This window comes from Ambystoma mexicanum, chromosome 4q, assembly GCF_040938575.1.
Source record: "Ambystoma mexicanum isolate Mex_15411 chromosome 4q, UKY_AmexF1_1, whole genome shotgun sequence".
NCBI classification, from domain to species: domain Eukaryota; kingdom Metazoa; phylum Chordata; class Amphibia; order Caudata; family Ambystomatidae; genus Ambystoma; species Ambystoma mexicanum.
Window position 1 is genome coordinate 861479187 of NC_090928.1, and position 24177 is coordinate 861503363.

At 44.5% G+C, this 24177-nt stretch overlaps 1 protein-coding gene, 1 long non-coding RNA gene and 1 other non-coding gene across 3 annotated transcripts in view; 1 reads left to right on the top strand and 2 right to left on the bottom strand.

The window, feature by feature from the left end:
• The window catches only part of TTC7A (tetratricopeptide repeat domain 7A), a 2220458-nt gene that overhangs the window by 1416315 nt on the left and 779966 nt on the right, over positions 1-24177 (bottom strand). The window lies entirely within an intron of this gene.
• Positions 1-24177, top strand: part of LOC138468031 (uncharacterized) — a 131722-nt gene that overhangs the window by 5221 nt on the left and 102324 nt on the right. The gene's annotated exons all lie outside the window — the stretch shown is intronic.
• On the bottom strand, positions 6398-6508 carry LOC138468613 (U6 spliceosomal RNA). Its single transcript, XR_011268365.1, has one exon. It is a non-coding gene; the product is annotated as a U6 spliceosomal RNA (small nuclear RNA).

Here is a 24177-nt window from a genome sequence, read left to right on the forward strand (position 1 = left end):
AAGATGAAGCCAGCTAGAGTGTCTCCAAGCTGAGATGTCATAGGCTTTTTGAATGTACTGTTCAGCTGTACCTACTGTAGAGTGGTAAAATTAAGAGGTATGCTTAACTTCCAAAATAATAGTTCCTGAATGGTGAAAAGGGTTGTAAAAAGTACCAGAAAGGTTAATAGTAAAATAATAATAGTGTGCACCTCAGTTCTTTATAGTTCCGGCCCATTTCGTCCTCTGTGTTTGTGAATGGAGCATTAGTAAAAACTGTGTTGCCTAGGAGGAGGCATCCTACACTAATACCCATCAACCTTTACCTTTTATTTATCAAGCTGCGAAAAAGTAGACATGCAAATATAGTGGGACCTGGAAGGGTGTCTTCGATACATGGCAGGTATGTAACTCATATCTCGATGTATACTACACAGTCCTCACAAGAGATTATTGCACAATTGTTTTGTTTATTTGTAATAGGTCAGTGATTAAATCTCCCAGGCAGAAAAATAATCCACGACTAAAGCTGTCTAGCATGTTCTGTGAATGTTCCTATAGGAACGGTTAAAGCTTCTGAAGAAGGACATTAACCAACATAAAATGTAAAAGAGGAGAGCCCATCTTTGGGGCCGTTGCGCTCAGTCGGGCAGTGCAGCTTTAAGTAGCATGCGATTTGGGCATTTCGGCATTTCTTGATCAGTTGGCAAGTATTGATTCAGTGATTCATGCAGCCTGTTTAGTGGCTACCTTTTTCTAGGAGCTACATTCAGGTGCTTATATGCAGCATTTTTTATTTGTAGATTGATTTTGTCTAGAATAGACTAAGAATTAGATGATAGATATAAGAATTATTTTCCTTGTGGACCCTCAAGAAATAATAAGGTAAAGGCACTGGTTTTGATACTGTAGATGTTTTTCATTAAAGTCCACTTAGTCAGTGTATGTAAGTGCACTGTGTATGATTTTGGTTTGCAGAATAGCCAGGTGTATGCCATTCGTTGAATGAATCCACATTCATTGTGAAGATATTGAGCAAAGCAGGATCGCTTTGCGTTACCATGGATTATTTACCAGGTACTGTTCACATATTTGTTGTGTTGGGGAATATCACCAGGTTTAATGGCATGTAGTGTAAGAGTCACAAGGGTTTGGACTAATTCAGTGTTCCACTGTGTTTTGTATTTTTACAGAAGATATATGTGGCACTTCAGGTGAATGAGAAGCAACATACTCCTTTTAATATATCTCAGCCCCTGATGAATATCCAGTATTTGGGGACCGTTTTGGGACAGAAACAAGTAGGGCAGTTGCAAACTCAGATTCTTTTATTATTGCATGACTGGTGTTCAATGTCCACGAACTATTGATTGTAATATGCTTTCTTGGATAGCGTAAAACCATTGTGATATATAAATGTGCCTTTTACTTTTATATGTGGTGTATTACGTGTTTTAGTGTTTTTGATTTGAATGATTTTTGTAATCAAGTACAATGAGGTATACACACATTTCTTTCATTCATGCAACCTATGAACACGTCTATTATTTTAGGACTGTTTTTTACTCACATAACATCAGAGAAACACTGTTAGACTTGAAACCTGGTACGTCTCTTTCCTTTGTTATGATATTATATTACAGCTTAAAGACCTTACAGACAAAAACCTTGGAAAAGATATACCAGACCAGCTGCACAAAGGGGGAACATATCATACACCCACAGTTCTTGATCCAGCAAGTAAACAGTTGGCAGTCCAGGCTGACTTGGCATACCATGGGCAACTCATTCCGGAGAATCTGGTACCTGTCCCCTGTGTCCATGGGGACCGGGAAAGGTACACAAAGGTCCAAGTACATTTTTAAAATGTAACATCAAGAGTTTCGACTGAGTTGGCAGTGATGGGCTATCTCTTGGGTGAGGTTTTTCTGAGTACAGACCTCTCACAGTTCTAAAGCTGGATGTCTCAGAGCTATCGAAAACCACCAAAACCGTGGAAAATGGCTGATACACCCTATCTTCAAGTCTCAACAGGGATGTATGTGGGAACCTGAGTGGTCCGGTACATTTCAAGACTGTTTGGATTGGGGTCACGGTGCCCTGAAGACCCAGAAAGGACCTCATTACGGCTTTGGAGGTAGCCATGGCGCTATTAGGTCAGTCCTTTATGGTTCCCGCTAAGGGACCTCGGAATTGGGCAGTAAGGGATAGCCGACACCGGTCTCCTTACTGGTGCCCAGTATCCCTTACCGCCCACCTCAGAATGAGGCCCTAAGTATGGGACATAGTCCCATGCTTAACCCCAAAGGTGGATGGTGGGGTAGCCAAGGAGGCAGGGTGCCCCCAACACCATTGGAGTGAAGTTGGACCCTCAGGTGGCATTGGGTGGCATTGGGAGTTTCCCCTGACTAAACCCATCATGCCTCAGACGTGGCTGGGGGGATTTTCACATATTGCGATGAGGGAGTAATTTACCTCTAAGGGATATGAATATGAACCCCTCTGAAGTTACACAAACCCTAAAGGAAATTTCCATAAGAACAGTGACCATTTTTAGACCACACATACATACAGAGAGGCAAAATGTTATTGTTATGGGGCAGGTGGTTGCAGACCACAAATGGCATCAATCTCCTGCTTGCACTGTTACCAGGTGGGTGCTGGTGGCACACAGGTATTGTGACAAATCAACTTCCGTGCATCAGTGGTCCAGGGGTGAATATAATATTCTAAAACATCAATCAGCCTGACACATCTCATACACCAGAAGGCATCAGAACAGATTAGAATAACAAACACATTCTAAACATCCTTGTCCAATTTTGGTAACGTGGACGGAACAGCAGGCTTATCTCCTAAAAGTTTTGGATCGTTGGTTAGTTGCAACACAGCAAAAATAAAATTATTACTCCATGATAAAAAGGGACTGCCCAGTCAAGGTTGTATCAAAATTATCCACTTTATTCATATCACAACAGACAGCTCTAGCAACACTACAAAATACAACGCAACTTGTAAAGGAATGAAGAAGACAGACAGTTTCAAAGAAGGAAAAGGGATGCACTCTAGTTACTGACAGAAGGGTAGTTGGTATCGTTAATAACCACAACAGTTTAAGGGTTCTTGGCTTCGGCACAAAGGGAGCAATGGGACTTAATATGTTTTTAGGGGTCTTCTGGAAAGGACCAAAAGGCGGAACCGCAATGTACCTTGTGCTGTTGGTGTTCCTGGTGCTTGATAGGGTCCAGTTGGCTTCAGGGCGCTTTGCAGGCTTCTGTGACAGATTTCAAGATGGAAGTCAGCTGCAGGTATCAGGCATCAAGATGGTTCAGCAAGCAAAGCTGGATGAACGCCTGAAGGCTGACCTACACAGCATCTCAGAGTCAGGCATTGTCTCAATGCTGATCAGCAGTTCTGAAGCACTGTTGAGACGTCTCGGCTGTCTTTAAGCGACGGCGGCTTGACAACGGTCAGCGTTGCCATCGGTCAGTCAGTTAATCAAGCTGACCATGGTAGGGGGAAGATTGGTCTTCTCCCTTCCTGGAGATGACATTGTGTATTCCAGGCTGTCACATTCCAACAAAATATAACAGTCCGTACTGCCCCTGTAGGCTGTGTCAACACCAGAGTACACAGGTCTATGCTTTTGTCATGGTGTAAGCATGGGAAAATGTGGGTGGATTTGCCCCACACATTTTCTGTGGTTTGTCCACCATCATGCCATTTAATTACAAATGTCCAAAAGCCCAGGAGAGTGCACGGTGGTGGTATTCCTCACAGAGACAGAGCTGCATATCTCTAGGTAGACAGTGGAGAGCAGGAGAATAATAGGTTATCATGAGCAGACGACTCCATGCTATAACGCCCGCAAAGTCAGGTTCCAATATGGTTACCCCCACAATTGTTACCTCAGTCTGTGGGCCTAGGCTACAGAGCCAAACAGAATAAATACACATAGGGAATTTGTAGTGCACATTTCACCTAGTCCCAGCCACACAGGCATGTTGTCCCACAGGTGAAGCTAGTAAAACCATCAGCGCACCAACTATCAACCATCCAGCCATATAAAAATGGGTGAGTCCAGTGGGGTATCAGAGTTTTGGAGGCAAAGTGGGGGAGAGGTAGTGGCAAGCTGGAGGATAAGAGAGGATGCTGAAAGTTGAAGCAAACAAGTCGAAGACGTGGACGGGAGAGAGAATGAGAGCGAAGTGAGGGATGCAGGAGAGAAGGAGGTACAAGAGAGATTGTGAAAGCAAGAGAAGACATGGAAAATGGAACCTCATGAGAAATCAGGATGTTGTGGACAGCAGCAGAAATTAGGTGGTAGGAAATGCAAGGGTGCAATGAAACGGCCTCAAGAAAATACAGGTGGTGGTGTAAGTTTACAGCACACAGAGGAATAGGAATTCAGAAAGAAGAAAAAGGCTGGAAGGAGGAACCACATGTGCACGGGGAAGTGTAAAACAGAGATGAAGAGACACGGATTGAAGGAAAGAATAACATTAGGTGAAGGAGGGAGGTTTGCGCACATGTGCACTGTTATTCGTCTGATTAATTTCAGATGACACTTATCAAGTTTTTCAAGATTTAGAGGACCCTATGAGAAGAGAGAATGCTGGAATGGACTTCAAAGAGAAGTCGCAGGAGAAGGTAGGCAAAGGAAAGAAGGAAATGTTGACAAGAAGACTGCAGGAGAACATAGGGGATCCAATATTGTCCAAGAAGAGGGGGAAGGTGGCAGGCCCAATGTCCAAATTGTGTGAATGAACGGTTGGAGATTGTTTTTTCTATGAGTATGAGAATGTTATAGATCACAGAGGAGTCCCAGAAGGGCAAGTTGCTTGGCATCCTGACGAGACGCTCAGACAGGGTTGGAGGATAGAACCACCAATGTGACCTTGGGCCAAGTCCAACTGGCCAAATTCCAGAAGGCTGCTTTGGTGCATGCTCTGGTGGACCCATCCATGCTGTTGTCTGCTTCCAAGCCCTACAAACTGCAGCTACTTCAGATTGAGCCCACCAAGAAGGAGGAATGAGACTCATGAAACTCAGACCTACTGTGCAATTGTTTGTCAGCGTACCGGTGTATGTCGCAAAGGAACAATGCAATACACATGAGAGATTTGATGACAGCGTCCATCCACTTTTCGCTAAATAATGGATATATCCCATCCACGCTGAAAATGACCATACTGACACCACGGCTAAAGAAATCTACATTAGATCCAGAAATTCTCCAGAATTGTCGGCTAGTGGCAGGATTGCTATAGCCATCTAAGGTATTGGAGAAGGTAGTAACACATCAACTGCATAAAGAGAAATACCACATTCTGTATATTTACTGATCGGAATTCCGTCCCTTACATGGAACGGAGACAGCACTGGTTACTGTAGTTAGGCTGGTTTCCGGAACATCCAAATGCACTCCTGTAACTAACCTTTGTTGCTTTTCACACTGGTTAGCAGTGGATCAAAGGAACAATTTGAAGATTTTATGCTTGGTCTATAAATGTCTGCATGGATTGGCACCTTACTATTTGGTTGATAAAACCTCTTAATACTGCCCCACCAGAACACTTAGATCTAAGGACAAGAAATGACTTGTGGTTCCACAATCTCGGTGTGTTCTTAGGCGCGATAGACAATTTTCAGTATATGGCCCATGTCTTTGGAGTTCACTGCCTCTTGAAATAAGAAACAACCCCTCTTTAATTCTGTTCTGGAAAGATCTCAAAAATTCATCTGTTCCAGTGACCTATTGGGGACGTACCTATTAAACGATTAACTCTATAAATGAAGATATGTGCCCAAATGCAGATCGCCCTGCCTGGAGCACGTTATAAATAAATAAACAAAATGAAAATCAGACACTTAAACCTGAACCACTGCAGGTGACATGGAATTGCTATCATCCTGGGAAGGTACTCTTTAAAATAGTTTACTGAGGATGCATTTAATTCCTGTAGCAAAATAGAATTGTGTCACACATTTTAAAATGAACATTGGGTTTTTCAACATGTGAACCAATTTATTGTTGTGAGGTTGGTAGAAAAATGCATTGCTTGGTTAATTCAATAAAGTTAATGCATTCTGCTTTTTCATCTGATCTGCCGTTTAGTTTCTTTCAGTTTTGCCAAAATGTGCAGGCAATCTTTTTCTGTGAAATAGGTTAATTATATCATACAATTAAGCAGGTATTATATAGTACATCAAGTCTATGAAAAGAAGAAATATACACGTTAACCATGAATCAATGGATACTACATACTTATTGAATTGAAGTGAATAGATCTGGAATATGATAAATGCAAGTAATAAGACTCACAGGGGTAGGGGGACAAACAAGACACATTAAAAGAAACAGTAGGCGCAGGGAGGTAAGCATATGAGACTAAAGACCAATTATAATTTTATTTTTTTTAATATGAAACGCTTCACGAATTTGTGTGTCATCCTTGCGTGCAGGGCCCATGCTAATCTTCTCAGTATCGTTACAATTTTAGTATATGTGCTGATGCGAAGCGAGCACCCAATTATTACTTCTGATCCAAGTAAGTTGCTATAAAATTTAGAAAGGATTCCATTAGAAAAATCATATATATTTTCGATTCTATGGAAAGAACAGATGGAATTCCAGCACAATTCGTAGGATATATTTTTTGCAGATTTCCAATTAGAGGCAATTCATTGGTGCTAAAATGTGAGTGTAAACAGCACTGTCTGTATGAAAGTGACCCTTTTCAGCAAATATACTGGAAGAGAACGTTTCCAATATAAACGTTTGCCTCAATTTAAGGAAGAGGGTGGGGATTGGTGGACCACACCATCCGACATGTGACAATTTGAGATTACTGGGGACATTTGATGAACGCAAGTGCTCTAGAGGCTCCATGTGAAGCAAGAAACCCTCCCTGGACACAAACTACTCAACGTTCACCTTGTTTGTAAAAGACCTGTCACTGCACTTCCCACTCACCAGTGATAACCTTGTTGCAAGTTTCATTTTTCAAGGAATCTGGGGGTGTCATTTATTTCCTAGCGGTGGGCATTTATTTCCTAGCTGACGCATTGGAAAGGACTTGCACTCACCAAACCCATCCACGGTTGCTTGGTCTTTCCTTAGCTTGGGTTGCCTGTCCTGGCACCACCAAAGCTCTTTCCGGTTCCAGAACACATGCTGTTAGGAAAGCTCTTGAATAGCACTCGTTCAGCATGTCACTACTACTAGTAAAGGTGCAGTGTAGTGCTTTAAATTAAACATGGATGTTATACAAGCGGCGATAAAAGAATGGTCAATCTGCCAAACCTTTGTTACCATTAGCCCCACTTGGTTTGGTGGTAAATCTGCCAAATTACGAGTGGTGTGTGGGCGGAGTTAATCCCCATAGTACCCTACTTGGATTTCAGAGCATTTACTATAAACCATAAATTTGCCAGCTGTAAATCCTTCAATGTTTGTTGGAAAAGTGGACAAAATTCCTCCAAACAAAGAATATGGCTGTGTGGCAAAGTGGTGTTAAAGTGTCAGTTGATCTGTTAATGCCACATTTGACAGCATCACCATGCTCATAATAAGGCCCCTAGTCTACAAAGTTTATCTGACCCTTGATTTTCCTGGCATATCCACCCCAGGCAATCACTTGTTTAGTAACGTCTGGAAACAATATAGGGGCAATCCGAGCCCCCACTATCCAACCTCAAGAACAGCCATAAGACTTGAACAATGATATTATCATGTATCTCAACCTCCGGATGGGCTAGGGAACCACTTGGTAAGGGTGAAGCAAGCTGTGACCCAGTCTCGCATCAAGTATCGATTAATATCCAATGTGAAGGGACTTAATCCCCAAATTGAACTGAGGCAATATGCGCTGATGTGGGTAATGGCCGCCGCCCAAGTTAAGAGCCCGAGCGACGTTTGCCCAGGAAAGCGGTGATAGAGATTGGGCGATTGTTTGCCAGACAGGTAGGATCGGCAGATGGCTTCTTGAGGAGGGGGTGCATAAGGGAGTGCTTGAGGAGAGAGGGGAAGGTTCCAGTGGTAAGCAAGTGATTACTGAAAACGCCAAGGCTGGAGCGAGGGTTTAAATATGGTCCTTGATGGTTCTGGATGAGCAGGGGAGCACCTGTTTGGCTGACACTTCCAAGGACTTGCGCAGACGGCAGTAAATTTGGGTAAGGGAGCTCAAGTTATGCACTGCTTGCGTGGCGTTTAGAATCACTGCTTTTCCATTCCGCTATTTTTAATGTATACGGTTTTGCTTATTAGGTCTTGCCATTAAGGGCTGGCTGTGCTTCATTGATATAGATCACCAAAAATAAAGTGTTCCGCGACAGATCAGCATTAAAGCTGCTCAGGTAACGTTTTGTTTTTGCAATTTGCCAAATTAGGAATTTTGAGATATAAGTATTTTTGGCCAATGAATAGGTTGCACTTACTATTGTTCCATTGTTTGGAATGTAGGACGTCAGAATCACGACTGCTGCAACATTTGCATTTACTCACAAGCTGATATCAATCAGAGAGACTTCATATTGGGTAATTAACATGTCGATACAACCATTTGCATGAAAACTATTGGGAAATGGAACTTTATCCATACCTGGGGGACTAGTGATAACTGAGCACCCATTCATAACGCACACAGTTTGCATTAGGTCATTTGGTTAGCGGGTGCGGTGAGAGGCACTGCAGTTGGAGGCACTGGGCTCCAGTCGGTGGCATGGCACACGTGAATTTATTGCATGGGTTCCAGTAAACTGAACATATTACTTAGATGGCATACAGATAACATGCCATATTCATTATCCAGATGCTCAATGTGCATACATTTTTTCTTGTTTCCTTTCTTTTTATGCGCTGTTGTTGACATGTTCCTGTTTATTCTATATGACAATCTGATTTGGTAATGTATACCTTACTTTATGGTTTTATTTCCCTGTAATCTATGCCCCTGTCCATGTGTTGGGTTATTTTCAATATGTATTGTGTTGAAACATTATGAATTCAAATGGTTTCACATCACTTGTTTGGAGCAGAGTTTTGCTCTAAAAAAAGACCTGTGGAGGTCGAAACACGTGTTGGCATACAACTCTGACATTTGAACATGGAAAATGAACACAATTAAATAATGCAAAAATCTATCTGAGTCTCCTTTGAGAAGCACTTTTGTATATGGACATGCATCAATGGCAACGTTTAAAATGACTAATTAAGCATATGTGCAATTCGTGTGAGCTAGCAGCACACCCAATGGTGGAACAATTACTGTCTCTTTTCAATGTGGAGTAGGTTTGAGGTGCCTACTTGTTCCATGAGTGTGCAGCAGCTAGTTTTGTTTGATTAAAGAGTGGTTTTCTATGAGATAAATAAGCTCGAGCGCTTCCAATAACCTGGCACACCTCAGCTATACTGTTTCTTGTTAACCTACAAGGAGTTGTGGACTCAGAGGAAAAATGCACACAACGTTGAAATTCTAATTTTACCATGCAGCTGATATCCTCCAAATGAATGCCCAATTTCTCTCACTAAAGGTAAAACCTAGGGTGTTGGTTGTGAGTATGCCTGGGATCGCCCAGGATAGGAGGGCAGAGGCCTATACAGAATAGTGTTCTCAGCCTCATCTGACCTACAATAATTATACTAATAATTCAGACTGTCCATGAGCTTTTCAAAGGACGGCGGCGGACTAAGGGCCTCCTTGCAGATGGAGCAGATTTTTTTTAAGGCAGGTTCCCGGCTGTGATGACTATTACTACGGCGTTTAGTAATCTGTAAAATTCACTCAGTTACAAGATCGCCACTGTACGAGTAGAAACAATAGTGGAATTTCTGAAATAACACGGTTGGTACTTCAGTAGCTCTACTTGGAAAATATATATACATATATTAAGTGAAAAAACTTTAGTTGGAGAATGGTTAAGGTGAAGCAATCTGATGGAAGGAAGCCCTTGAAACTCAGTGAAAAAACGTTCTTCGAAGTGACATTGAGGTGTTGTTTAAATGTAACAAAACCCCTGAAATTCTGCAAGTGCTGGATGCTACGTCACCTTAACTATGAGGCCCATATTGCACGCAGCCCATAAGCATCCTTATGACATTACAAATGCAATAACTGGGGCATCATGGATGACATCACCAGTACAGCAGATCACATGTGCAAGAAAGAGAGATGAAACTTTTTAAAAGTGTGTTTCTGTATATACGGGTTGACTCCGGTGCATTTAAAAACAATCCCGGTGATATGGCAAAGTATCTGAGTAAACTGCCCACATATTTACATTCCCAAATATGTTGCATGTGTGCCTTAACAATGCACTGTGTCTGTCACCATGTTACTTTCACTTACAGGCCACATTTTCATGTACACTCACTCCGACGTCAATATGTGCACTGACTCCAACCAAACACTGAATGTAGGCCAAGGTGTGTCAACACTTGACAATACTTGCAAGATTTACAGCTCTTCCACCATACTCCCTAACCACTTAGGAAAGGTCAGATGCCATCACTGATGACATCATATGAGAAATCAGCTGGAACATTACCTGCATCCTCATAAACGGTGCTTCAAGTTAATTATTTTCAAGTGGTTCCATGTGTTTCAAACAACACCAGAAATAACGACATACATTTTTTGTGACACCTAAATAATGAAAAAATTTCAATTTTTGTTTGTTTGGGGCCCCCAAAGCACCCCTTTTCCCCCCGCTTTACTAGCCCCCACTAAGCCCCACTCCATTTTTTTAATCCCTTACCCCACCCCCACATATTCTTTATTAAATAAAATGTTTCGTTATTCAGGTGTCACTGAAAATGTTTGTTGTTATTTTTTTGTTGTTAATAACACTGTATACCTTTCAAGTGCTTTGTTATGCTATACCTTCACCCACCACATGTAAATGTCTTTAGTTCTGATAACATAACTGATGTCATATCATTTGTTATCGATAACTGTTCTTGAGCTTGCCAGCATCCGGTTTATCAAGTATTTCATCTTTTTTTGTGTCCACTAGATAAGAAGGGATTAACAATGGTGTACTGTGAAGAAGAGGGGGTGGGGTAGTTGGGAACTGTGACGTGTAAGACTGAGGTGCAGTAGTTGGAACTGTGACGAGAAAGAGTGATGTAGTGGCAGTGGTGGGGGACTGTGACAAGGAAAAGTGAGGTGATGGGACTGGAGGACTGTGATAATGATGTGTTTATTTATATAGCGCCTTAATCCAAAGCGCTTTACAAAGCAAATATTTACAGACAATATCACCCAGCCGAACCTGGTTCTCATTTATCGACCTCGGAAGGATGAAAAGCTGATTTAGTCTTGCCAGGATTCAGACCTGCAACCTGCAGATCATGCTCAGATTGCAGCAGTAAGGGAATGTGACAAGGAAGAGTGAGGAGGTGGTAGTGGGAGACTGTGAAGAGGAAGTTGAGATGGTGGTAGTGGAGCGCTGTAAGGAGGAAGAGTGAGTTGGTGGTAGTGGGGGAATGATGAGGAAAGGTGAGTTGGTGGTAGTGAGGTACTATGACGAGGAAGAGTGATGTGGTGGTAATGGGGTACTGTGATGAGGAAGAGTGAGATGATTGTAGTAGGGGAATGTGACGAGGAAGAGCGAGGTGGTGGTAGTGGGAGATTGTGAAGAAGAAGTGTGGGATGATGGTATTGTGGGACAGTGATGAGGAAGAGTAAGGTGGTGGTAGTGGGATACCTTGATGAGTAAGAATGAGTTGGTGGTATAGGGGTACTGTGTGACAAAGAAGAGTGATGTGGAGGTAGTGCGGTACTGTGACAAGGAAGAGTGAGTTGAGGGAAGTGGGTTATTGTGACAAGGAAGAGTGACGTGGTGGTAGTGGGATACTCTGGTGAGGAAGAGTATGATGGTGGTAGTAGGCTACTGTGAGAAGGAAGAGTGATGTGGTGGTAGTTGGGGCTGTGAGGAGGAAGAGTGGGTTGTGGTAGTGAGGTACTCTGATGAGGAAAGGTTATGTAGTGGTAGTGTAGGACTGATGAGAAAGAGTGAGGTGGTGGAAGTGGCGGTACTAGTGCCAAGGAAAAGTGATGAGATAGTATTGTGGTATTTTGAGTAAGAGTGAGGTGTTAGTAGTGGTGTACTGTGACAAAGAAGAGTGAGGTGGAGTTAGTGGGGGTCTGTGAGAAGGAAGAGGGATGTGAGGTTATATAGGTAAGATTCAGTACTGGGATGAGGAAAAGGGTTGTAGGAATTCAGGTAGGATTATTAACTAGGTACTGTGAGGAAGAGGAGGTCAGATCATGTAGATATCTTTGCTGCAGACATCAGGCGTTAATCGAGTTCTACACTGATAATTCACATGCAAAGCTTGTCCAAGAAAAATTAAGGATTTAGTAAATAATCATCGGCTTCCTCCGGACTTTCGTTATGCACTTTCTTCTATTGAACTAATTAATCAATTATAAGCATTTTGCAAAACATGTAGCATCCCAAAAATACTAATAGACCCCCTAAGACACCCGTCCCACACATTTTAAGTTAATTTAGGACTCAATCGCAGTAAATAAAATAGTATTTAAAAAAAACAGATTGCTTCCTATATTAACTTAACATACTCATCTTCCCCTATCACAGTGATTGCCACATTTCAATGTATAATAGTTTTGAAATATTTACTCTTTTTTTGCCCTTCGACCGTCTGTCCTACTCAGAAAAAGGCTAAAGAAAATAAACAAAACTACACCATCCCCATGCCCCAAACCTTCACAAATCCTCCTTTCTTACGCTACCAACATGCTCACTGGCCTCAAAACTGCCCTACTTACACCCTATATATCATTTTCCAAAATCGATTCCAGAACTTGATTCTCGAATTGGGTAATGGCGAATTTTCAGAAATGAAAAATCTTTCCACCCACAATGCATCATGGGATATGTGAATTTTGCAAATCTCTCAAAACATGGCCCTTTCAACAACACCTGACCAAGGACTAATTCCAATGGGCGCACATACCTACACACAGACCTCACAGTAGTGCTGCTTTTAAAATATGGCAGCCCAAATACTGGCTTCCCACACTCTGTATAGCACTCCGCTGCTCTCGAGGTAGGCCCTCGCATTAAACAATAGAAAAATAAATATGACTACATTTTTGGGTAAATGGGCACTGCGCTCTATGCCAAATAAAAAGAAACGAATGGATGGATTCATGCCAAACCAAGAAAGAATTTCCCTCTAGCACTTTGTGCCCGACTTGTTTCTTATTTGGCACAAGTCCTTACAGACATCTGGGTTGTGTGCTTTAGCAAACATTTGACAATTTCCCTACAGGAAAATGAATTAAAATCTGAATAAACACCCTTTTTTGGGGTTGCTGTGGTACTCTTGTTCAGAGGAGAATTGCCTAGCATTTCGGTGCTGGACTGCCTCTGGGCAGGACAAAGACTGATATGCGCGGAAATTTCTTGTCTGTGAAAAGAACAGTGAGCTAAAGACTTGGTTGAGACTCTCCCAGGGGCCATCCACCCAAAAACAAGTCAATGGGCTGTGTTTGTGCAGGTAGAGAGTTTCCCAGACCCCCCTCTGTTTTGCATACCAAGTAACTATGGGTGTCACCCAAAGTTACCAGGGGAATCCAGACGTGGACCCCTTGCTCATTGCTCTCAGAGAGGCACAGCTTAATCTCACTGATGATGCCCAACAAGGCTGAAACACGTGTATGGGGTTGCTTTGGTACTCTTGTTCAGAGGAGAATTGCCTAGCATTTTGGTGCTGGACTGCCTCTGGGCAGTACAAAGACTGATATGCGGGAACATTTCTTCTCTGTGAAAAGAACAGTGAGCTAAAGACTTGGTTGAGAGTCTCCCAGGGGCCATCCACCCAAGAACAAGTCAGTGGGCTGTGTTTGTGCTGGTATAGAGTTTCCCAGACCCCCCTCTGTTTTAAAACTATTGACTACAGCCAATGTATCTTTCAAGATGGGCTGGCACTCAGGGCCAGCCCCGAGGCATGGACAGTCTGTGCCGTTGGCCTGCAACCCGCGCTCTTGGGGGCCGCACAGCCATCTGTTGCTGTGAGTATAAGAAGTAATTCAAATTACTTTTAACGGGGGCTGTGCTGCTTACAGGCACAGGGCTCTTTTTTGGTCCCTGTTTTAGCGAGGTCGTGCTGTCAGCTCCCAACCCCTTGTGACGCTCTTCTAGAGACAAACGCACCCCTCCGCCCACAGTCCCAGCAGCCCATCAGACCCATGGAGCCTCACAGTTTGCACTTATCACGCTCTTTGTTTTAAGTAAAGGTCCATTTAAGAACCTTTGTTTTGGAAAAGGCGTTCAAAGGGAGCATTTTATTCTGAAAGCACATATAGAAAAAATAGTTTGCCACCCAACCTGTCTTCTTTGAAGACAATTAAAATATGTTAACAAAAAGAGTTGTGAACTTTATCTTGCTAGTTTTCCTGTGCTCGCTACTGATGTGTTAAATACATGTTTTTGTCTGTATAATGTCACATTTCCATCGCATCATATAAAGCATGCCTTTGTCAAATGATGCGAATACCTAGATTACCTTTCCATGGTATCTTCTGCCTACGAGCCAGTTTTTATCATTTTGTGGAATTGCATTCTGGTATTTGTAGTCTTCAAGATGCGGTCAAAATAACGCAATAGCTGTAGTCTTTTTGTTTAGCATATTTCTATTAGGATTCTGATATGTCTTGAGTACTTTAATGATAATGTGTGTACTTTTCAGATCCTCTTTGTTGAAAGCCAAAAGTGGGGGGTCAGGAGGAGAAAGAATCGTAGGGCAAATTGCTTGTGATGCTTTCCCAGGTCCACGGATGTGAGACACGGTTGCTGGGCTGAAGATGTTTTCCCTGTAACCTCTGAACCCATATGCATGCATTAGTATTAGCCGAACCCCAAACCCTCTCCCGTAATGATAGGCTCACAACTTGTGTCAAGTGTTGGCAAAAAAAGGACGTAGGATTTTATCGTACAGATATGAGTTATGGCAATAACAATATCACATATCATGATGGTATCATACTTTTGGGCACTGGGTCCTGAGGTTACCCCCTCTGACCCGTGCCGCCTTCTTGTGTCCCACGACTTGTTGTGGGCACCGTACAGTGCCTTGTACTTCTTTTTGTTCTTCTCCCCTTTTCGTAGGGTGGGCGGGTTCTGTGGTAAAGAAGCAAGAAGATTTGGAAGACACTGAGTAAACAGTGAACCTCCTGTTTGCTTGGGTCCCCGTTCAGGGTCCACAAACAGATGGTGTTTACTCTGAGCATGCTGCTCTCATTTATAGGACCCAGGGTGGCCCTGGGACTTTGTTGTGTATGTGGTGGGGGCTGCTGTTGTCGCAGCCCCCGGCCGGATAGCCGACTGTCTGGCCCCCTGCTGGGGGCAGATCTTTTGAACCTGGGCCCTGCCTGGCGGTTGTTTTCCTTATGACGCTTAGCACCTTGCTGTTTGGAGGAAGGGTGAGATGACTGTTCGCACCTTACCCTTCCGTGGCTTTGTGCTGCTGAGACCGCGTGTCTATGTAGCTGGGGGGAGGAGAGGAGCAGGCACGGGGAGGTTGGGGCTGCCCCTCTCCCAGCTGCCGATGGTAACAGCAGTTACCCTGCCTCACTTGTGGGATGCCCATGCAGCATTGCCCATAACTGCTGAACCCATATGCATGCATTAGTATTGGCCGAACCCCAAACCCTCTCCCGTAATGATAGGCTCACAACTTGTGTCAAGTGTTGGCAATAAAAGGCCGTAGGATTTTATTGTACAGATATGAGTTATGGCAATAACAATATCACATATCATGATGGTATCATACTTTTGGGCACTGGGTCCTGAGGTTACCCCCTCTGACCCGTGCCGCCTTCTTGTGTCCCACGACTTGTTGTGGGCACCGTACAGTGCCTTGTACTTCTTTTTGTTCTTCTCCCCTTTTCGTAGGGTGGGCGGGTTCTGTGGTAAAGAAGCAAGAAGATTTGGAAGACACTGAGTAAACAGTGAACCTCCTGTTTGCTTGGGTCCCCGTTCAGGGTCCACAAACAGATGGTGTTTACTCTGAGCATGCTGCTCTCATTTATAGGACCCAGGGAGGCCCTGGGACTTTGTTGTGTATGTGGTGGGGGCTGCTGTTGTCGCAGCCCCCGGCCGGATAGCCGACTGTCTGGCCCCCTGCTGGGGGCAGATCTTTTGAACCTGGGCCCTGCCTGGCGGTTGTTTTCCTTATGACGCTTAGCACCTTGCTGTTTGGAGGAAGGGTGAGATGACTGTTCGCACCTTACCCTTCCGTGGCTTTGTGCTGCTGAGACCGCGTGTCTATGTAGCTGGGGGGAGGAGAGGAGCAGGCACGGGGAGGTTGGGGCTGCCCCTCTCCCAGCTGCCGATGGTAACAGCAGTTACCCTGCCTCACTTGTGGGATGCCCATGCAGCATTGCCCATAACTGCTGAACCCATATGCATGCATTAGTATTGGCCGAACCCCAAACCCTCTCCCGTAATGATAGGCTCACAACTTGTGTCAAGTGTTGGCAATAAAAGGCCGTAGGATTTTATTGTACAGATATGAGTTATGGCAATAACAATATCACATATCATGATGGTATCATACTTTTGGGCACCTGGTCCTGAGGTTACCCCCTCTGACCTGTGCCGCCACACACGGGCAGGTTGCCGGCTGACCGTGTTCCCCCAAGAGTATGCCCTAGAGACAGCCCCTGTGAGCAAGTGTTGCATTGATTTCCCCGAAAGAAATGCTCCATGCCCTGGTCAGACAAATGGGTGCCGTTGTGGAGAAAGAGATCTGGGTTGCCTAGTGTAATGGCTGGGTGTTTTATGAAACCCAGTCCTCTTGACATACAAAATCTCTCTATCGTCCTGTTCAATTTTCTTCTGGATATGTCTATAGATTTGTAGCAGTTGGCCCCTAGCCATTTCTTTCTTGGTAAGATGGCTAAGAAGTATATTTCAGTACCCCTCCAGTTGTGCGAAATGCCTGCTAGGGAGGAGCAGATTTCTTCGCATAGGATGCGTCTAGCCGTGTTGACTAGGTCGTTGCCCCCTAGATGAATGATCAGGAATTCTGGGGGGTCCCTGTATGCCACCAATTCTGCTAGTGTTTCGTGGACGTCGGCCCAACGTATGCCTCTGTATCCCCACCATGAAGTAATGGTGTTTCTGAAAGGTGGCTCTTCTTTAGTCTCTTCTGCCCATCTGCCTGTCCTGAAAGCAAATGAGTGGCCAACTATCCATGCTGATCGGAGTGTGGTCCTCGATTCGCCTGTTGTTTCTGTGGTGGTGGGAGGAAGGTAAAAGAAAGAACATTTTTAGGGAGGATGGCTATATCAGTTGTGGTCTGATATATCTTTTATAACAGTCTGACTTCCATCCCCCTATGTTTTTAGCTGTTCCGGTGCTAAGCCTCCCTGCATGCTGCAGTGGCTGCACCAATCCTGAAGGAATGAGTGCTGAACTGTTTGGGATCCCACCCTGCTTTGCTGATTGCTTTTATCAGCACTCCTTTAAATTGGTAGCGGCTTAGGGCCGATGCATCCTTGTGGATTAAATCCCCCCTCCCCCACTTTGGGTCGTTGTGCGTAATTGAGGTTGGTGATGCAAATCGGACAGTTTATTGCTTATTCGATGCAACAAATGTTGATGGTTCTTTTTGCACCCGTTTTCGACTGTTGCATTTCTATGTTAACACTCTCCTGTCTCACCCTGATTTCCATGACACCCAGGCCGTTTGTGGCCTTGGTGCTGGATGCGATGAGTTCTCCTACCCGGAAAGCCCCAAAGTAGGCTAGGAAAAAAGCTGTTTTAAATAACATTATCTCGTATGGGTGCCAATATATGGCTTACAACTGGCTTGCTATCTGCACCAGTTTGCTGAAATCAAGGGGTCGGCGGGTGTCCACTTGGGCACCCTCTATTCTGCCCCATCCCTTCATTGCATAAGAGATGAGGGCGTTCTGGGTGGGGTCTGAATTGCCCCGTATTTTGTGTCTTTTAGCCCAATCCCTTTTGAAACCTTGTTCCCGAGCCCATTTTAAAAATACTTCTATATCTTTAATCGTTATTTATTGTACATGGTTTACACCTGTGGCCTTAAATACTGTTTGCAAACACTTACTGTACTGTGTTGCGGTAGTGCTTGCCACTGCCCACTCTGCCATCTCTGTTAGGAAACCTGTGAGGTTGTTGGCACCCTTTGTTGATGTGCCTCATTCTTGTTGGACATCCCGGCCTGGGCTCTCTGGCACTGGCGTTGATGCCAATGTGTTGTTGGCACCCGTTTTAGAGGTGCCTGCTTTGTATTGGTCATCCCGGCCTGCACTCTCTGGTGCTGGCGTTGATGCCAATGTGTTGTTGGCACCCGTTTTAGAGTTGCCTACTTTGTATTGGTCATCCCAGCCTGCACTCTCTGGTGCTGGCGTTGAGGCCAATGTGTTGTTGGCACCCGTTTTAGAGGTGCCTGGTTTTCGTTGGGCATCACGGCCTGTGCTCTCTGGCATTGGCGTTGATGCCGTTATTCTTGGTTTCCCATTATTGCCCAGCATTCTACTGGTACTGGCGTCATCTGTTCTTGGGCGTGCGGCGCTAGCTCTCGGAATCTTGACCACTGGAAGCGAGATAAGGCATCAGCAATGTTATTATATGCTCCTGAAATGTGCTTCACTCTGAGTACAACGTTTACTTGTAACGTGATTGTTGTAATGGCTCGTAATACTTTCAGTACTAACGGGCATTTCGTAGACCTTCTGTTTATGGAGCCCACTACAGCCATGTTATCGCACCAGATCAGAAGTTCCGTATTCGCTAGTCGCCTGCCCCAGATGTGTAATGTTAGCCACATGGGAAATATTTCTAGTAAGGTGATATTTCTTGTCCACCCTGCTGCTTGCCATGAATTGGGCCAGTGTCTTGCCACCCATTCAGAGTCTAGTATGGCTCCAAACCCCTTGCTCCCAGCTGCCTCGGTGTATAGGACCCTGTTTGACCGGGTATTTAAAGGCGTTCGCCAAAGTAAAGACCCGTTGAAATCTCTGAGGAATTTTCCCCACGTTTCCAGGTCTTGTTTCACCTCTCTACCTAGCCGGATATGCAAGTGTGGTTTGGTGAGTGATTTGATTTTGAACTCTAGGCTTCTGGAAAATATCTTCCCTTGAGGTATTATTCTGGATGCGAAATTGAGGCTGCCTGCTAAGGATTGTATTTCCTTTACTGTCCCCTTTTCTTTCGTTATCAGGTTTTACATTTTAGACAGGAATTCTGATATTTTTATTTTGGGGATTCTGCAGAGCCCTTTTGCTGTGTCTATTTCGATGCCCAGGAAAGTTATGTTTGTGTCTGGTTTGGTGGTTTTTACCCTCGCTAGGGGTATTCGGGTATTCCCCACTGTGCGGCCATGTGCTCAAGTTTTGCTAAAGCCCTGCCACATTCCCCGGAGTTTGGTGGCCCTATGACCATGAAATCGTTAAGGTAATGCACTATTTTTGTCCCTGGTCTCTCCTTTAGGAAAGCCCATTGGAAAAAGGAACTGAATTTCTCAAATAGTGCACAGGATACTGCGCACCCCATGGGGAGGCATCTATCTACATAGAATTTGTTGTTAAAAGTGAAACCTAGCCACTGCTGTGACTCTGGGTGGACTGGCAAAAGTCTGAAAGCAGATTCGATGTCCAGTTTGGCCATCAAGGCGTTTCTGCCGCACTCTTGTATGAGCCTTACCGCCTCTTGGAAATGCGTGTAAGATACAGCGGATTCTGTGTGTGGGATGCCGTTGTTTAAAGACTGGCCTTTAGGGTAGGAGAGGTGATGGATTAGCCTCATTTTTGGGGACCAGGCCTAGTGGAGATATTAAATAGTTCTTTAAAGGCATGGTGTCCCAGGTACCTGCTACCCTGCCTAGTTGCAGTTCTTTCTTGATTTTGGTTTCTACTATCTGGCGGTTGTCCCTGGCTGACTTTAGGTTCATCCGGATGGTATGTGACCCAGTGCCCTTAAATGGGATGGAAAAACCTTTGGTGAAACCCTGCCATAGTATCCTGTTGGTTTCCTTGTCTGGGTAGTTGTTTAGGGTGTCCCTAAAGTTGCCCGGGTTGATGGGTGTTCGTCCTGGTTCTGAAATTGGGATATCATTCTTTCTTGGCTGGTAGTCTGGTGCAGTTGCTTGCTGCATGGTCGCCGTTGCAGTTTGTGCAGGCGTGTTTGTACCACCATTCTTTGCCCCATGTACACTGGCTTTTCCCAAAATGTCTGCATGGAATGTTGGATTTGGCAGCCTGCTGTTTGTTCTGTCTGTGGGCATTATTTTTAGCCGCCCAAGGCTGGTTCCTCCGTGCTCCCCTTTTTTGGATTTATCATTGTCATGGGATTTGCTTCCTTGCGATTTTTTGCTATTTTTGGAAGAAGAATGTATGGTATCTTCTTCCTGGGGAGGTTCGGCATTGAGGGTGTATAAATCGTTCTGGACTTCATCCCACTCAATGGCCGGCCTTTCTGACATGCTCCTCCTAAATCTGATGTCTTATGGTAGCCATGTCTTCCCCCTCTGTGTTACTTTTACTTCCCTTATTTTATCAACGTATGCCCAGATCTTCCTACCATCCATGGGGAATTTTTCTTCATATATTGTTGCTAAAATGGCAAAGGCTTGTAACTAGTTGTCCCAGTTTTGTTCGACCTGGGCGTTTCTGGCAATAGCTTTTTCTTCTATCTTTTTGGGGTCTCTGAAAGCGTCTTTCCCTTTGCGTTGGGCTTCTATTAGGGAAAAGATTTCTATAAATTCCTTGGCGCATGTGGCTTCTTTGATTGTGGTATCAATGTTCCATGACAGGCATCTTTTGTATCTATTTAATATCTCTGTTTGGAAAGATTTAATTTTTTGGTCTAACTGTGCATTACAGATTGTTACAATGTCAGTTGTATTGCTGTCCCTGTCACGCCTGTGTTGTCTGTGCTGGGGGTTGCCCATGCTTTTAGAGCACCTGCTGAATCTGTTGCTGGAGTTGTGGAGGCTGTTGTATTTATAGCTGTGGGTGCTACTGGCAACTGCTGCTGTACTTGTTGTGGCGGGATTGCTATAGGTAGTGTTACGGGTGGGTTGACAACCGTTATTGTAGGTTCTACTGCGATGGTCGGGTTTGAGGCCCCAGGTTCCCTTGTGGGCGGTGTCTGTTTCCCCCCTATTTCTACCATTAGTTGCTGTAATTCCGCTACATTCTCGCTTAGTTTTGACAATTTTTTGGTACCTTTTTTGGCGCCTTCGGATACTTTTCTCATTTTTAATGGTGCAGAAACCTCCTCTTGGCTGGGTGGGCTGGTAATTCCTTCCCTGGGTAGGCCGTACATGTTTTCTTTAACCCATTCCCATCCGTAGTGCTCTGCCGCTTCAATGGCTGCTAACAATTGTGGTGATTTGGGCTTTTGCACCGATGTTGGGGGTGCCCGTGCTTTCCGTTTGGGCCCCATGGTCTTTTATGCCTGTTATAGGAAAAGGAAAAAAGGTTTTATCAAGGAGTTAAACTGTTGCTATCGGCAAGCTCTTTGAGCCTGTTCTATTTGTTGCAAGTGCTGGGTAACTGTTGGCTGGTGCCTTCTTGACAGGGTTAAAAGAAAAATTGTCTCCTAATGTCCACTTTGTGCGGTGTTTATTTTAAAAATGGGCAGCCCCCAGGCTTGTTTCACTGGTATTAAACTAATTGGTTTCGCTGTGGGGTGCCCGTGCAATGTTACAGAAATTATTTTTCATCTGCAATATTTGGGCCCGCCGAGCTTGAAATTGTGTTCACAACCTCTGCGTCGATGTCAAGAAAAACGAGATCCAGGCTCGCCGTGCTACCAAGCTGGCTGTGGCTCTGCCCGAGTTTAAAACTGGCTTGTGTTATCTTGCCCCGTCTGCCTTACAACGTGGGGGCTCTGGTCCACTGTAACAAATTGTATCTCTTCCCAGACACAATTGTCTATTTTTCCTCCCTCGTAGCCCCAGAGCAGTGGCTCACCTGTAAGTTGTTTGTTTGTTTGTTTGTTTATTTTATTTCTAATGCGCTCCAGACCTGTGGGTAGACGAGCGCAGCAGGTAGGATAATGCGAAGCTTACAAAGTTGCAAATTATACAATATACAGTAATATTATACAAGTTATACAAGGTACAATAATAATATACAAATTATACAAGACCGGAGTCGTAAAAGTCAGTGAATAGCATAAAGGATAGTACAGGTAACATATCATAATTCAACAGGAGAAAAGGGACCAATGACGGGTGTCGTGCCTGGGAATAGAGTGGGCCGGTGACTAGTGGTCGTTAGAGATAAAATGTTGGATGGCGTTCCTTCTAAATAGTGGGTAAGGTTGATCTTCTCTTAAGTTGTTAGGTAGTAGATTCCATGTTTTAGCAGCTTTCACAGGGAAGCTATTGCCACCAATCGTGGTTAGTTTATATCTAGGTACTACTAGGCAGTTGGTGTTGGTAACTCTAGTTGGTCTGATAGAGGTTTTTTTCTGTATTTTGTTCATGATTGAATCGGCCGCCGTCCGCGCTGGGCTTCTCGGGTGCCTCTCTCTCCTTCGTTCACACTGGTTTTGGATGATTCCGCAGCACGCGTCTTTGTTTGTTTTGTTTTGGACACGCTCGCCGCTCGCTTTTTCCTCTATGCCGAGATGTTGAGATTGACGCCGTCCGCGCTGGCTGTTCGGTTGCCTCTTCTTCCTTCGCTAAGGCTGCAATGCAATTGCTTTGAACAGTACAATGTTCAGGAAAGGAAAAAGAGGCTGCAATGTACAGCGAACTTCAAGAATAGCTAAAGAAGCAAGAAGATTTGGAAGACACTTAGTAAACAGTGAACCTCCTGTTTGCTTGGGTCCCCATTCAGGGTCAACAAACAGATTGTGTTTACTCTGAGCATGCTGCTCATATTTATAGGACCCAGGGAGGCGCTGGGTCTTTGTTGTGTATGTGGTGGGGGCTGCTGTTGTCGCAGCCCCCGGCCGGATAGCCGACTGTCTGGCCCCCTGCTGGGGGCAGATCTTTTGAACCTGGGCCCTGCCTGACGGTTGTTTTCCTTATGGCGCTTAGCACCTTGCTGTTTGGAGGAAGGGTGAGATGACTGTTCGCACCTTACCCTTCCGTGGCTTTGTGCTGCCGAGACTGTGTGTCTCCGTAGCTGGGGGGAGGAGAGGAGCAGGCACGGGGAGATTGGGGCTGCCCCTCTCCCAGCTGCCGATGGTAACAGCAGTTACCCTGCCTCGCTTGTGGGATGCCCATGCAGCATTGCCCAGTCCTGTACTAATTTTCGGTGGGTACAAGTTGAGGGTGCATGTGGGTTGACAGCATCTGCCCACATTTTTCATAGTGCCGACACCATTGCCCTGGGAGGTTTTAGGTGTCCACATGCAAAAACAACTTGCTTGTTCAAGTTTTCACCCACCAGGATTTGAACCCCGGTCCTCAAGCTCTCAGGCAACACACTTACCCACAAAACTACATGAAAGTGTCTTCAAAGCGCATGCCCAGTATTGGTAGTTTGCGTTCCATGGGCTATTTCAATTTAGATTTTTGGGTTTAAAAGGAGCGCACCTTTTAAACTTTGCCAGCAGTGTTGTAGGAAAATCTCTTCTAGCTGGTTATTTTTGGGGTATTGATGATTCATTTTTCGAAAGACAATGCTCATTTGCATTGTGATTTTTCTTCTATTAGAAAAGGCCAGGTGAATTAAAAGTGCATATTTCACTTTAGGATATGTTCAGCCCTTTGCATATGTTAACGAGCCCCACCCCCTCCACACCTTTGTTGCACTTGAGCACTAGTGATAATATTTGAAGATCTGCTGAACTGCTTACTCTGACTGCCTCAGTGCCTCCCCAATAAATAGGCTTTGCTTCACTTGCACTACAGGCAATCCTGCAGAAGTGGCACTTTTCCCTGTCTAGCTCCGGGCCAATCCCTGCCCTTACATCCTTGGAACATGCAGTCACATTAGGTTTGCTTGGATAACTTAACTGTGATCTTCATTACTCTCTGTCCTGCTCTTCCTCGTCTACGTACTTTCTTTTGAGGTACCCGTCTGTACAAATGATTCAGCTCACTCTGTCGGCTTTTCCAAAATAAGCCTCATTCCGGATATTTCTACTGTTCCCACGGCTGTTAATGACTAATTTTGTGATACCATGTTCTGTGATGCAATTAAGAGGGCCCCACACATCATGTGCCGCCCA